We start from the raw sequence: 14,415 nt of genomic DNA on the forward strand, positions 1-14,415 counted from the left end.
AAGTACGACATAGGTCTACAAGATTAATACCTAGACATCAGGGGTTACAGTATGAGGATAGAATATACATATTGGGCACGTTCTCTTTAGAATTTAGAACGGTAAGGGGTGATCAAATTGAAGTCTTCAGAATTTTAGAGGAAAAGTCAGGATAGTTGAAGATAAACTATTTCCACTGGTTGAGGGGGTCTAGAACTAGGGGGTATTATTTGAGAATAAGGGTCAGAACATTCAGGGGAGGTGAAGGAAGCACTTTTACACCCAAAGTGTGGTAGATGTTTGGAACTCTCCTTTGCAAATGACAGTGGATGCAGGATTAATTGTTAATTTAAAGTTTAGATAGGTATATTTTTGGTAAGCAATAGATATTAAGGGACATGGACCAAAGGGAGGTATATGGAGTTAGGCCCAGATCAGCCATGATCTTATTGAATGGTGGGACAGGCTTAAGGGGCTGAATGGCCCAGCCCTGTTCCCATGCTCCTATATTCCTACCTCTTCCTTACTTTCAAGCTAAATTATTGATATGATTTAACGAAGTTTCTGGTCAATTCACTTTGTAAGATGTTGATAATGGGGAAGTATGCACGTGGAGTTGTAGTATCACTCAATAAGTAATTAAGAGATCCAGGTTAATACTTTGAGTATATAGGTTTGGATACCACTATGGAACTGGTCGAATTTAAATTCATTGAATAAATCTGGATCTAATCACAGTAGTGGTGACCAGAACAGTTAATGTTTATTATGTTGAAAGTCCGTACTGTTCACTAATCGTTATAGGGAAGAAAATCTGCCATCCTTAACCAATTACATATAATTCCAGACACTGGGCAATGTGTTTGATGCTTTACCAGCTTCTGAAATGGTCAAGCAAGTTACTCAGTTCGAGGGCAATTAGGAGCATGCAACAAATGCTAGCCTTGCCTTTGACAAACGCATCCTATGAAATGAATTAAAATTCACTTTATAAAAAATAAAACTCAAATGGTTGTAACGTTACAGATTTAGGAGCTGTGATACTTTGCAATTTTGAGAAGATATGGTCAAATGCGATACTGATAATCTGGACAATAATGTACTATCAAAATGAGTAAAGTGCAATTACTGCAGTAGTTTCTGGGAAAGAGCATCAACTTCTATATTAAATTGTTATCAATGTTACCTCTTGTTACCTGTCTCACAATGAAATGCATCAAATGGTGTGAAGTTGCTGTGTTGCACCACAGATACAAACAAAATTCAGCACAGGAAGTTATTTGTTGTCCATTTCAATCAACATGACTTTACAATGGCGTGATAGTCATTAATTTAACGTTAATTTTAAGTAACAAAATTTATTACACAGAATGGTAGAAATATGATGTATGAGGTTCGGTCACTTATTAGCCATGATTGTTGGAAGATGCGGAAAAGGCTAAATGGCCTACTTCTGTTCTTATTTTAATTACTGCCAAATAACCTCCCTGTCATTGAATATTTGCTAGAACAAGTGTAGACTCAACAAACCCATGATCTCATGGGTTTGATGAGCCAGTGCCTGACAGACTCATATAACCTTTGTTAGATGACTCTCTCATCTGTAAAATGTTGAGGAGAAAGAACGTCTAACAGGATTCATACAGAAATGGTAGATGAAATCTTTGAAGAACTGGCCTTCAGCTGAACCAGAGTGCTTGGGATCTCAATAGAGAACAAAATGTGTTTCTTGGGAGTCCAGAAGGAAGGAATTCTGAGATATGTTAATTCAACACGATCAATTTAAGTCAGCAATATGCATGCCTGGCATTAGCTCTGTGAGTTACAGAGGTAATAAAAGGGTAACAATTTGTGTGTGATTGATGAGTGAATACACAGCTGCATCTTCCCAAAACACACAGAGCAATAATGGCATTGAAAATGGCTTTAATGGAAATGACTAATGGTTATTGCTTTTTTAAATGAAAGCACAACTTAAATAAGGTTGCTTGTGTTGGATTCTGTACATCAAAAGCACTGAAATTGCTCTGAACCAGCAGTAATTGGGATGGAGCGAGACATACATGTATCAAGGGATGACCCAGGTCATTGTTTGAAATGTTTATCAGCTGCAGACCTTTATATGGCGAGAAGTTAATGAAACTGGTACAATTTGATCCAATTCTAAAATGATTCACCAGTAAGTTAATCATAATTGGTAATTAATTGTCAGACCATCTATTTCACCTATTTTAATTTTAACAAATTAACAGTTTGAATCAGGGGAATAGCAAACTGTGGAACAGCTTCACACAAATCCTTCAAACACACAAGCCATACAACACATGGTTTCCAAACAATGCTGAATTGGTGTGCCATCACTCATCTGAATAGTTGCATCATTCCGTACAGTATTTAACACTTTGTCAAATGAAAAAGACAAGGACAAATGCTGGAAATCTGAAATGGACACCAAAAATGAGGAAACACACAATTTGGCACAATTAAGAAGTTATGATGTTTTGGGTTTGCTTTTCATTAGAATTATTCATTAAAAATGAACAAGCATTTTCATAAAGGTTGAAAATAGAGAGAAATAAAAGAGGGAAGTTGGAAGAACCAGAGATCACACCAATTACGAAGAGGTTTGGGTTCAGTACTTGCATACTATTCAAAATTTATCAGCTGATTAAAATAAATAAAGAACTAGAGACAAAAACTGCAAGAGGTGGACAACTGATCAAACAATGCCCAAAAGGAAAATGCATGTTAGCAATTTAGACCCCAAAGAGTTGATTTTAGCTCCCACAACTAAATGAGAATCAGACAGATGAGCCCCCATCTCCAAAATTATCGGAATGCACAACTTTATTCTTTCTCCATTTTCCCAGGGATCTCGGTGTGGTTAACATGGTCACTTCCCTGCTTTAGAGGGAAACTAATTTTAGCAGGATTCTGTGATATACCTAAAGCCCTGACACAATCTGGAGGTACCATTAGGCAGAATGTGCGCCATCTCTGCTCTGCTTATTGATATAGACATTGAGAGATCGAGCAGCAAACCCTAGAGTGAACATTTTGGGCCATTACAAATTCAGAGCATGTCATGTAAAGATCCTTTGTTTTGTAAGGATTTCTATGAAGTCATGATGCTACTCAGAACACCATAATATTTGAAAGCCCCATTCACAATTCAACCATTCCCCTTGCCAAAATTTACACCTTGTCCCCGTTTTATTTTACATTGAATCTTTGCCTCAACCCAACAGAAAAGCTATCAACCCTGATCAACAAACTACCATGAGCATTGTTTAAGTACTCGCAGATTCATAATTCAATGTAAATGAAACCGAATCCTTAAAATGCCTTCGGTTTCTGTCATGCCAACGCCTCTGCTGCTGAGTTGGACTCCAGGGTTGTCCTTTTGAAAGTGCATTGTTGTGTTTTTCTGAGCGACGCAGTAGCAGTCCTGCTGTGGTGTTATCAGTATTTCTGTCTTCACAGAAGCGCACACTCTCTTCATGTCAGATGCAATGAGAACCAAAGAAATAGATCAAATGTGAACCAGTGAAAGTAATGTCCTGCCAGAACCGAAGAAAATAATCCAGGCTCAAGGGTTGCCATCTGTTTAATTCAACTGTAGTAAATATTGATTTCTTATTTAATTATTGTTTATTTCTACTTTTAAAGATGTAATCTTTCTGGACTAGGAAGTTTTTCATATATTGCACTAGTTGTTTAGATCTCAACTCTGCTCTGTTTTTATATACAATAATTTCAGTGACAAATGGCAAAGATATATACACAAAATGTGTACATGTGCAGTTAGATCAAAGTCATGATTGTGACTCTGGCTGTCTGGATACCAGATTGCCAATGTTAATGGAAGTTCTGTAACAGACCAAACAATGGCAAACAGTATTATGTTCTCCTCTTTGGGATTGGGATGGTGGGGAATCATTGAAAGGAAGAACTGAGTGGAGTGCCTCAGGACTTAGTGTGAGGACTACTAGTGTTTCTAATTTACATCAGCCACTTCAATGTAAAACGGTCAGATTAAACAGAGGATGGCCAACAGGGAGCTGCAGTCAATTGAGAAAATGGCTCAAAAATTTCAGAATGAGTCGAATTAATACATGAGGGTAACAATGGCAGGTGAAATTTAATGCAGAGAGGAAGTAAATCATAAGCAATAGATATATACCATGGGTGGGATATTCCCTTCCCTGGTGAGGAGAAAGAAATGGCAGGCATGGTGCCAAAGTATGGTGATAATGGAAACATTAGATTCCCAACATTGAGAACAATTCACCTGGTTTCCCCCTCAAGCTGTAAATGGCAACTTCAAAATCTCACTCTTGAGTGGTGGTCATCTCATATCCCTGCATTTGCATCCCATGAAAATCTCAATACTCTTTATTTATGACGCAATCCCAATTCTTCACTCCTCTATCAAGAAACCAGATGGTGCCATTTCCTGACATGGAAAAGAGAGCAGGTACCTGGAGATTGCAGCTCACCAAATGCATGAGCTGGCCATCAGACCACAGCTTCTTCTACAAAATATCCCTGCATGCTCTATGGCCATCATCCTCCTTGAATCTTACAGGGTAATAGAATTTCTAGGCACAGAAGGAGGCCCATCAACTCATCCTGACTGTACTGGCTCCAGAAAGACCACCCACCTAATCCCATTCTCTAGCCCTAGTCCTGTAGCCCTCTAATTTCATCAGTTTCAAATATATATCCAGCTCTGTTTTGAAACCTCCTATGGAATCTATCTCCACCACTTTCCCAGATGGTGTATCCCAAACCCTGACAATTCTGAGTAAAGAAGTTTCTCCTCAACTCAGTCCTAGCTCTCTTGCTGACAATCTTCAAATTGTGACCTCTAATTACTAACATACCAACTAATGGAAACAGAATATTCTTCTTTAACCTATCAAAATTATTCATTATTTTAAACACCTCGATAAGGTCACCTTTTAATTTTCTCTGTTCCAAGGAGAATAAGCCCAATTAATCTTTCCTTGTATCTAAAATCTCTCATTCCTGTTATCATTCTGGTAAATCTTTTTTGCACTCCAGAGGTTCAACATCCTTCCTTAGGTGAGATGCCCAGAATTGAACATAATACTCCAAATGTGGTCTGACCAATGATTTATAGAGGTGTGGCACCACTTCCTTGCTTTTATCCCCAATGCCTCTATTTATAAACCCAAGGATCTTAGAAACCTTCTTAACCACTGTTTCATCTTGTCTGGTCACCTTCAGAGAATCATGCACATGAGCCCCAAGGTCGCTCTCCTCCTGTACTCCCCCTTGTAGTTGTAGCATTAAGTCTGTATTGTCTCTCCATGTTTCTTCTACCAAAAAGTATTATCTTACATTACTCTGCATTGAAATTCATCTGCCAGGTATCTGCCCAATTGACCAACATGTCAACATCCCTGAAGTCACTCAGCATCATCCTCACAATTCAATATTCTCCCTCCCTTAGTTTCTTCTGCAAACTTACAGATTTTGCCCTTAACACCCATCTCCAAATTGTTTATATAAATTAGAAAAATCAAGGGTCCCAACACAAATCCCTGGGGAATACCACTTTAAACTTGTCTCCAACCTGAGAAATGCCCATCTATACATAACCTCTGTTTCCTATCTTTTGGCCAACTTCTAATCCATGCTGCCAAGGACCCATCAATGCCAAATATTTCTAATTTGTTAACCAACTTACCATGTGGCACCATATCAAATGCTTTCTGAAAGTCCAAATATACAATATCCACAGTACTACTCTTACCCACTGACTGTGTCATCTCATCAAGAACTCTACCACAATTGTCAGACGTGACTTGCCCTTGACAAAGCTGTGTTGACTCTCTAATATTAGCTTATTTTTCTCTAAGTGTATATTTACCTTATTCTGTATTATGGCCTCAATCATTTTCCCATTATTGGTGTCAAGCTGACAGGTCTGTAGTTTCCTGAATTATCCTTTGTCCCTTTCTTAAACAATAATCTCACATTTGCAATCCTCCAGTCTCCTGGGACTAATGTTGTATTCAGAGAGACTGTCAATGCCTCCATGATTTGCTCCCCTATCGCTATCAATAATCTATAATGCATCACATCCGGGCCTGGTGACTTCTTTACCTGGAGTGCTGCCAGCCTTTTTAAGCACTTCAGTGCCAGGGACCCGGGTTCGATTCCACCCTCGGGTGACTGTCTGTGTGGAGTTTGCACATTCTCCCCGTGTCTGCATGGGTTTCCTCCAGGTGCTCTAGTTTCCTCTCACAGTCCAAAGATGTGCAGGTTGGGTGGACTGGCCATGCTAAATTATCCATAGTGTTTAGGGATGTGTAGATTAGCTTATGAGGGATGGGTCTGGATTGGATGCTGTGAGGTTCGATGTCGACTTGTTGGGCCAAAGGGCCTGTTTCCACACTGTAAGGATTCTATGATTCAATCACTATACGGCTCAGTTGCTCAATATCCACATTTTCAACTTGGCCATTATCCATACAACCTTATATCAGCAAAGCACCAGAGTCATGATTCTTTTGAACCAACTCAGCCACTATTCTGGGCCTCAAACACTTTGGTTTGGAGCTGACAGATGACCTGCATGCTTCTGACTGGCTGCTTCGTGAGCAGGAACAACTATATGCCTCATGTCTTTGTACAAATTATATTTGCTTGGACATGAACATGTGAAATCTTACGGCTCTTAACTTGCCTTCTTAACACTCACTCACTTTATTTGAGTTTACTATCTGACCTGGCACCCCTGCCTGATGTTCCTGTGTTTGCTGTTGCAGTTTGACCAAGTCATTAACGGCCAAGGACAGGGGCTCGTCTCAACAGGGGTTGAGCATGTTCCTGGTCACCAGCAGTCCTCTCAATGCCAGCAGCCTGGGGTGTTTCTGCCACAGAGGCGTGGCAGTGAAGTCCTCACCAGCTTGTGCTACCGAATCTCATCTGGAAAGTGTACACACCAAGGGGAAAGTCTCTGACCTTGTAGAGATGGACTCCTTGCTGTTGCTTTCCCTGAGAGTCAGTAGAATTCTTCCTCGGAGATAGAGGTCGTGCTCAGTATCAGTGAAGGTCTACTGGATGCCATCAGAGCCTGCGTAACAGAGCGAATAAATTGTAGAAGTGGAATAAAAGCTTGTGCAGATTAAGAATGAGTTAGCACTGGTGATACTGGGGGAGAAGCACAGAACAATGAAGTTGACATGTTTGGCATGTTTGTATATCACACAAATCCCCACATGAGCAGCCTTGTTCTTCTCCAGCCAAATCCAGAATTTTGTCCCCATGAGCAGCCTGATATCTTTCATTTCCCTGACCGTCTTCAGCCTGTGTGTATGGGCCTATATTTCCTGCAATTGAAGAAAGGTGGTGGGGGAGGTGGTTGAGCGTGATGGAAGTGGATGCAAGAGCAGTTATGGTCATGCATCAGCAGGAAAGGTGGGGAGGCGCCCCCGTTCAGTGAGTAGAAAGTGCAGAGGTCAGGTGGGAGGATGAGACAGGTGATAATCGTTGAGTGGACATGTAATTCTGAAAATGAGAAGAAATCACCCCTCGTTTTTCCTTGCACTATTTCCATGCCCTTTGGATCAGTCTGCTGTTCAAGCTCTCTTGTCTTCCATTCTATCACAGCCTTTCATTTTCTTTGTGTCCTCCCACCACTTGCTTACAATCTACTGTACCTCAACATTTCCCAGTTCTGATGCAAGCTCATAGACCTGAATTATTAACTTTGTTTTGTTGCACAGATGCTGTCCAATTTGACTTTCTTTTTCCAGTATTTTCTGCTTTTATGCAGTTCCTTTGTTCTGTTGCATATACCAGAACAAAGGAACTGCATAAAAGCAGAAAATAAACATTAAGGTACAATTTGTTGCAGCCCCTATTATAGAGTCACGGAGTTATACAGCACAGAAACAGAACCTTTGGTCCAACTCATCCATACCAACCAGATATCCTAAATTAATCTAGTCCCATTTACCAGCATTTGGACAATATCCCTTTAAATTCTTCCTATTCATGTACCATCTAGATGTCTTTTAAATATTTAATTGTACCAGCCTCCACCACTTCATCTGGCAGCTCATTCCTACATGCACCACCCTCTGTGTGAAAAAGTTGCCCCTTATGCCCCTCTTATATCTTTCCCCTTTCACCTTAAATCTATATCCTTTAGTTTTGGACTCCCCTACCCTGGGAAAAAGACCTTGGCTCTTCACCCTATCCATGCCCCTCATGATTTTATAAACCTCTATAAGGTCACCCCTCAGCCTGTGATGCCCCAGTGAAAATACCCCCAGCCTTTTCAGCCTCTTCCTATGGCTTGATCATCAAGCTCTCTGACTGGGAAAAGAATACACATCAATTCAACTCAACATTCACAAAAAGTACCCCAACCCTTTAAGAACTACTCTTCTCCTATGCATGAAAATAATTAACATTTGTAGGACTTTGGCAGAATATTGAATAAAACAAGTATATCTATAAATGATCTTCCTTGCAGGCACAGTGAGGCTGAGAGAGTCAAGTGATCAACCAATGTTAAAGGCTAGTTAAAAAGAAACTGTACAGGCTATACCAGAGTGGAGAGCAGGATGAATTTTGTTCGTATGTCTGCTTGCTCTGGGAATCTTGCCGGGAATGTTCCAGACAATCATGAAGGCTCCCCATTTACACCCGTGCACCGAGGCACCATTACAAAGTTCAATACAATTGGATATTTGAAGACAGAATTAAATCGCTGATTTACATAGAACACATATTAAAAAATAACAAATGAGGGACAGAATTGTGGAATTACAAAGATCTAACTGTCATGATTAATTGCACACCAGTTAAAGGGCTGTTTAATGTAATATCTAGATTGATCATAATGGTTTCATTAGAGACCTTCATTTACATACTTTAAATTATATTTGTGCCTCAACCTGTCCTCCATTACTTTCAATAAATTGTTATTATGAAATAAGTCAGTCAGTAATGAAAAACTGCAGACGCTTGAATTAAAAATTAAGACAATGAATTGACTAAAATGTAACTAAGTTCTAGTATGATAGTTTAACTCTATATATATACAGGTAAATTTGATTTTAAAAACGAATCCAAGTGATGAAGCAGAGCAGCTTAAGCTGATAAAGTAGCTGATCAAAATATCATTGAAGACTGCTAATTAATGAGCTCTGTTGAAAATGCAAGTGTCCCATTTATCACAATGTCCTTGTTAAGCATAACCCATTGGTTGTAATTTAATGAGGAAATAAACTCTTGTGATTCATTACTGAATCTTAATTGCTATGAATTTATTTTTGATTTTTGCATTATTTTCCTTCCAGTTATTTGCCACTTTGATTGCAATTACATAGTTTTAGCACTTGCAAGGAATGATGGGAAAATTACTTTAAGAACACATCATTTTTCCAGTGCAAGCTTAGCCAATTTGACATGATGATTTGCTATTTAAATAAGCACAGAAGTGCTGAAAATTCACATTCATTTCAAATATTCTTATTTCTTACTGAGAGAAAAATATTATGGCACTGTGGTTAAAACCCTACTGAGTTCTCCAACCAAACTATATTGAAATGCAATCATAGTAATTAAGGTGAGAAGGATTAGTTGTGTAATTATAAGCACTGAGCTCATCACTGGAGATAACTCATAAATCATTTAACAATAATTTATAGCAGGTGCATTAATAAACCAGATAGTTCCCTCCTCTTATCCCATGCTTCAGCAGAGCATTTCTTAATAGGTCTTTGAATTGTTAAAGAGAGGATGCTATACTTTGAGAGAGCTGTTCATAGAATCCCTACACTGTGGAAACAGGCCATTTGGCCCAACAAGTCCACACTGACCCTTCAAAGAGCATCCCACCATATCATTGTAACCCTACATTTCCCATAGCTAATCCATGGCTAACTTACACATCCCTAGACACATTGGCAATTTCAAATCAAATGTTGCAACAAAAGATATTCTCTGCAAAAACAGACAGAAAATGTTACGAATGCACAATAGGTCAGGCAGCATTTGGGGAAGGAGGAACAAATTCAACTTTCAGATCAATAACCCTTTGTTAGAACTAGAAAAAGAGACTATAATGTGTTTTAGACAAATACAGAGGCAGGAAGGGAAAGGCGCAAGAGCTAAGGTGCATGATAGGATGCAATGAAGAAGAAATTAAATGACAAAATGAGTAATGGTGCAAGGCAAAAGGAGCTGGCAATGGGACAAATTAAGATACAAAAGACAGACCTAGATGAGAAGAAAATGAGAAGAAGCAAAATTCATAACTTATTTCGGAAATATGGGACAAAAGATGCTGTAATTATTGTTATGTTATTCTTCTGTGATGTTGTTTACAGCTAGGTTGGAGTTTAGCGCACAATCTCTGATCATTATCATTTCATAGTTAGTTTGACCACAGTCTGTGCAGCATTAAAACATGAGCAAATTTACTGAAAGAATCGATGAGATCTTCCCCTTTCACACTTGTGTTGTAATTTGCATTGTTCGTGCACTTTACAGAATACAGCAGAAAATTTCAGGTGCTAGAGAAAAATATTTTCCACTTGGAACCTCCTGTGGTGCAGTGGTAGTGTCCCTACCCTTGGACCAGAAGGCCTGGGCTCAAGTCCCAGCCACTCTAAAAGATGTGTAATAACATCTCTGAACACATTAATTAGAAAGAAAGATGAATAAAAAATACTCTACTTCCTACAGACTAAGGGGGTGTCCATGGGAACCTGCATAGGCCCAAGCTGTGCCTGCCTCTTCGTAGGATATGTGGAACAGTCGCTCTTCCGCAGCTACAGTGGCCCCATCCCCCATCTTTTCCTCCGCTACATTGATGATTGTATCGGCGCCGCCTCGTGCTCCCACGAGGTGCTTGAACAGTTCATCAACTTTACTAACGCCGTTCACCCCAACCTCAAGTTCACCTGGACCATCTCTGATACCTCTCTCTCCTTCCTGGACCTCTCTGTTTCCATCTCTGGCGACCACCTTGAAATCTATTTCAAGCCCACCAACTCCCACAGCTACCTAGACTACACCTCCTCTCACCCACCTTCCTGCAAGAGTGCAATCCCCTACTCCCAATTCCTCTGCCTCCACTGTGTCCGCTCCCAAGATGGGGCATTCCACTCCCGAACATCCCAGATATCCTCTTACTTCAAGGACCGCAAATTCCCCCTTCGGTGGTCGAAAATGCCCTTGACCGCATCTCTTGCATTTACTGCACCTCTGCCCTCACATCCCCTCCCCGCAACAAAAACAAAGACAGAATCCCCCTTGTCCTCACGTGTTACCCCACCAACCTCCGGATCCAACGTGTCATTCTCCGCCACTTCCGCCACCTGCAATCTGACCCCACAACCAAAGATATATTTCCTTCCCCACCCTTATCTGCCTTCCGTAGGGACTGGTCTCTCTGCGACTCCCTCGTCCGCTCCACACTTCCCACTAGCCCCACCACCCCTGGCACCTTTCCCTGCAACTGCAGGAAGTGCTACACCTGCCCCTACACCTACCCCTCACCTCCATCCCAGGAACCAAAAAACCCTTTCACATCAGAGGTTCACCTGCAGATCCGTCAGTGTAGTCTATTGTATTCGCTTCTCCTGATGTGGTCTTCTCTACATTGGCGAGACCAAACTGAGGCTCGGAGAACACTTTGTAGGGCACCTGCACTCTGTTCATGATAAACAACAACACCTTCCAGTCGTGAACCATTTCAACTCCCCCTCCCACTCCCTGGGTGACGTGTCCATTCTGGGCCTTCTCCAGAGTCACAATGGCACGACCTGGAAACTGGAAGAGTAGCACCTCATATTCCACCCTGGAAGCCTACAACCCAATGGTCTCAATGTGGACTTTACCAATTTCAAAATCTCCCCAACCCTGGCCTCCTCCCATGACCAACCCTCCCTCTCATCCCCACCTCCTTGACCTGACACAACCTGTCCATCTTCTTTCTCACCAAACCGCCTCCCACCTCAATGACCAATCCCCACCACTGCCTACCTGCACTCATCGATCACCATCCCACCTACCTTCCCCAGCTCCAACCCTCCTCTCTCTATTTATTTCCCAGCTCCCTTCCCCAGGATAACAACTGGAATAGATTAATGTCGCATGTAAATATATGTGACGTGGTTGGGTGGTAAAGACTGTAATTACAAACATTGCTGACATTAATGTAAGTATGAAAATGCTAATCCTCTGTGGGTTCCTCTTACTTTTGATCCCATTAGAGACTGACAGGTGAGTGGAGAAGAGGAATTTGAATGTTAGTACTTTTTTGTATTTATCACATGTATGCTAGAGAGCATAATGTTTCCAATTGCTGGGTCTGCCCCCATGTCTCCATACACTCTAAGGGAGGGATACCATTGCGACCCACCCCCTTTAATGCTTCAGAATTAGCCGAATGGGTATTAAGACAGCATAGCTCAAAACAGGGAGATAGAGACAGGCATCCTACCAATAGTGGAAAGTACTTAGGAAATACTGACTGAGATAGGGCACAATGGAAATCAGCAGGGTATAACTTGAACAACTTTACAGGATGGTACCAACCCAACTACACTACCCCACAACCACCCCACTTCATCACATTGACTAACACATCAGAGATAGGGAGACCTGACGGCTTGATCTGCCTGACGAGAATTGAAAACTAAGGAGAAGGAACACCCATGAGATTTAATAACTGCAACCAGAATTATAATAGTTCCACATACCCTCTCCTGGAACCCATCAGGGCACTCTTCCTGACCATGGGACCCTTAAACACGTCTCTCCTCATGCAAGGTGGTCCAAGCATCCTGATCTTCAGGAACCTCACGAGTAACGGAACTTTTCAACAACACTGGTGCCCCGAGATTATTACCCGATTCGTCCCATACAATGGCACCTACTTTGTGTTTGGACTCAGAGCCTCTGCCTGGCTACCCCCAACCTGGACTGGGTCATGTTACTTGGCCTATGTGGTACCGTTCATACGCCACACAGTGTCCCTCCTGCAGTCGATGTCAGAACGACACAAACATGCAATTTCAGGAGCAGATAGGCTCCTCTCCATATTCTTACCCTGGTAAGACAAGTAATCCAGAGAATCTATCAATCTGGCTAGAGTCTTAGAGCAAGTGGTCAATGACACCTCACGAGCTTTGAGCAAAATAAATGCAGAAATGGTCGTCATACGAACCATAACATTACAAAACTGAACTGCCCTTGACATGATGTTAGCCAAGAAAGGAGGAACATGTGCACTCAACAGAAAAGAGTGCTGTACATACATCCCCAATAACTCAGAAGCAATTACTCATTTAGCCGACCATATCCAAAAAGAAATGAACAAACTTAAACAACCTGCCTTTTTGAGCCTAATGAGTTGGGCAGAAGGTTGGCTGGGATCCCTTCGGATGTCCATTGTACAGGGAATAGTAATGTTTGTTGTAACACTGTTCTTATGTTCCATTGTTTGGTCTTGTAAAATGCATTATGACCACAATAAGGAAAAAGATGACTGCAGAAGTGCCATGGATCATGGGGGTGGTCCTACTATGCACCATCAAGCCAACAGACTACTAGTGGAATGGCAAAGACCACCTCATCGAACAACGGAAAGAGGATCATGGATGCAACACCACTTGGTGAAGAATACTCTTGGAATTTGATTTAGATTTTTGAACTCTGATTTGGACTGCTTGAATTAATAGTGGCCCTGCGGCCATAATTTGGCCTGGGGCCAAAGGGCGGATCTATAGGAGTGACCTCTACTTGGCCAAGTAAGGTGATTTGTACGTGAACACCGTAAGCGGCCTATGCCTGCCTACAATTTCCCAGCTCCCTTCCACTTCCCCACCCCCTCCATTTCTGAAGAAGGGTCCTGACCTGAAACATCAGCTTTCCTGCTCCTCTGATACTGCCTGGCCTGCTGTGCCCCTCCAGCTCCACACTGTGTTATCTCTGACTCCAGCATCTGCAGTTCTTGCTATCTCTAAATTAAATCCAGAGAAGTTTGAGGAAATGCATTTGAGAAAGAAAAAGAAGGCAAGGAAATGCAGAATAAATTGTATCATACTGGGAAGTATGGAGTAGCAGAAGGATCTTGGAGTACATCATCTCTGAAGGTAGCAGGACAGGTAAATAAGTTACAAAGCCATATTGAATATCTTGCTTTAACAACTGAGGCACAGGATATAAAGACAGGGATGTTTTATTACAACATTTTAAAACCCTAGGTGACCCAAAAGTGAAGAGTACTACATAGAGTTCTGGTATACCACAATGCAGGAAGGATGTCATTGCAAAAGAGGGTTCAGAGGAGAATAATGAGGATGGTGCCAGGATGTCCAAATTTTAGCCATGAAGAAACATTCAGTAGATCAGGTGGAATTTAACTGATTATCAGGGACC

The 14,415-nt window shown here is 41.3% G+C and overlaps 1 long non-coding RNA gene across 1 annotated transcript in view; it reads right to left on the bottom strand.

Annotated features, from left to right (window-relative positions):
* Positions 1 to 3,382: 3,382 nt before the first annotated feature.
* LOC125487347 overlaps positions 3,383 to 14,415 on the bottom strand; it is a 37,559-nt gene continuing 26,526 nt past the window's right edge. The window contains exons 2-3 of the long non-coding RNA XR_007265837.1: positions 6,976 to 7,087; positions 3,383 to 3,539 (exon numbers count right to left, since the gene is read on the bottom strand). This is a non-coding gene — a long non-coding RNA (uncharacterized LOC125487347). The remainder of the gene's footprint in view (positions 3,540 to 6,975; positions 7,088 to 14,415) is intronic.

Source organism: Rhincodon typus, chromosome 1, assembly GCF_021869965.1.
Source record: "Rhincodon typus isolate 14 chromosome 1, sRhiTyp1.1, whole genome shotgun sequence".
Classification (NCBI taxonomy): domain Eukaryota; kingdom Metazoa; phylum Chordata; class Chondrichthyes; order Orectolobiformes; family Rhincodontidae; genus Rhincodon; species Rhincodon typus.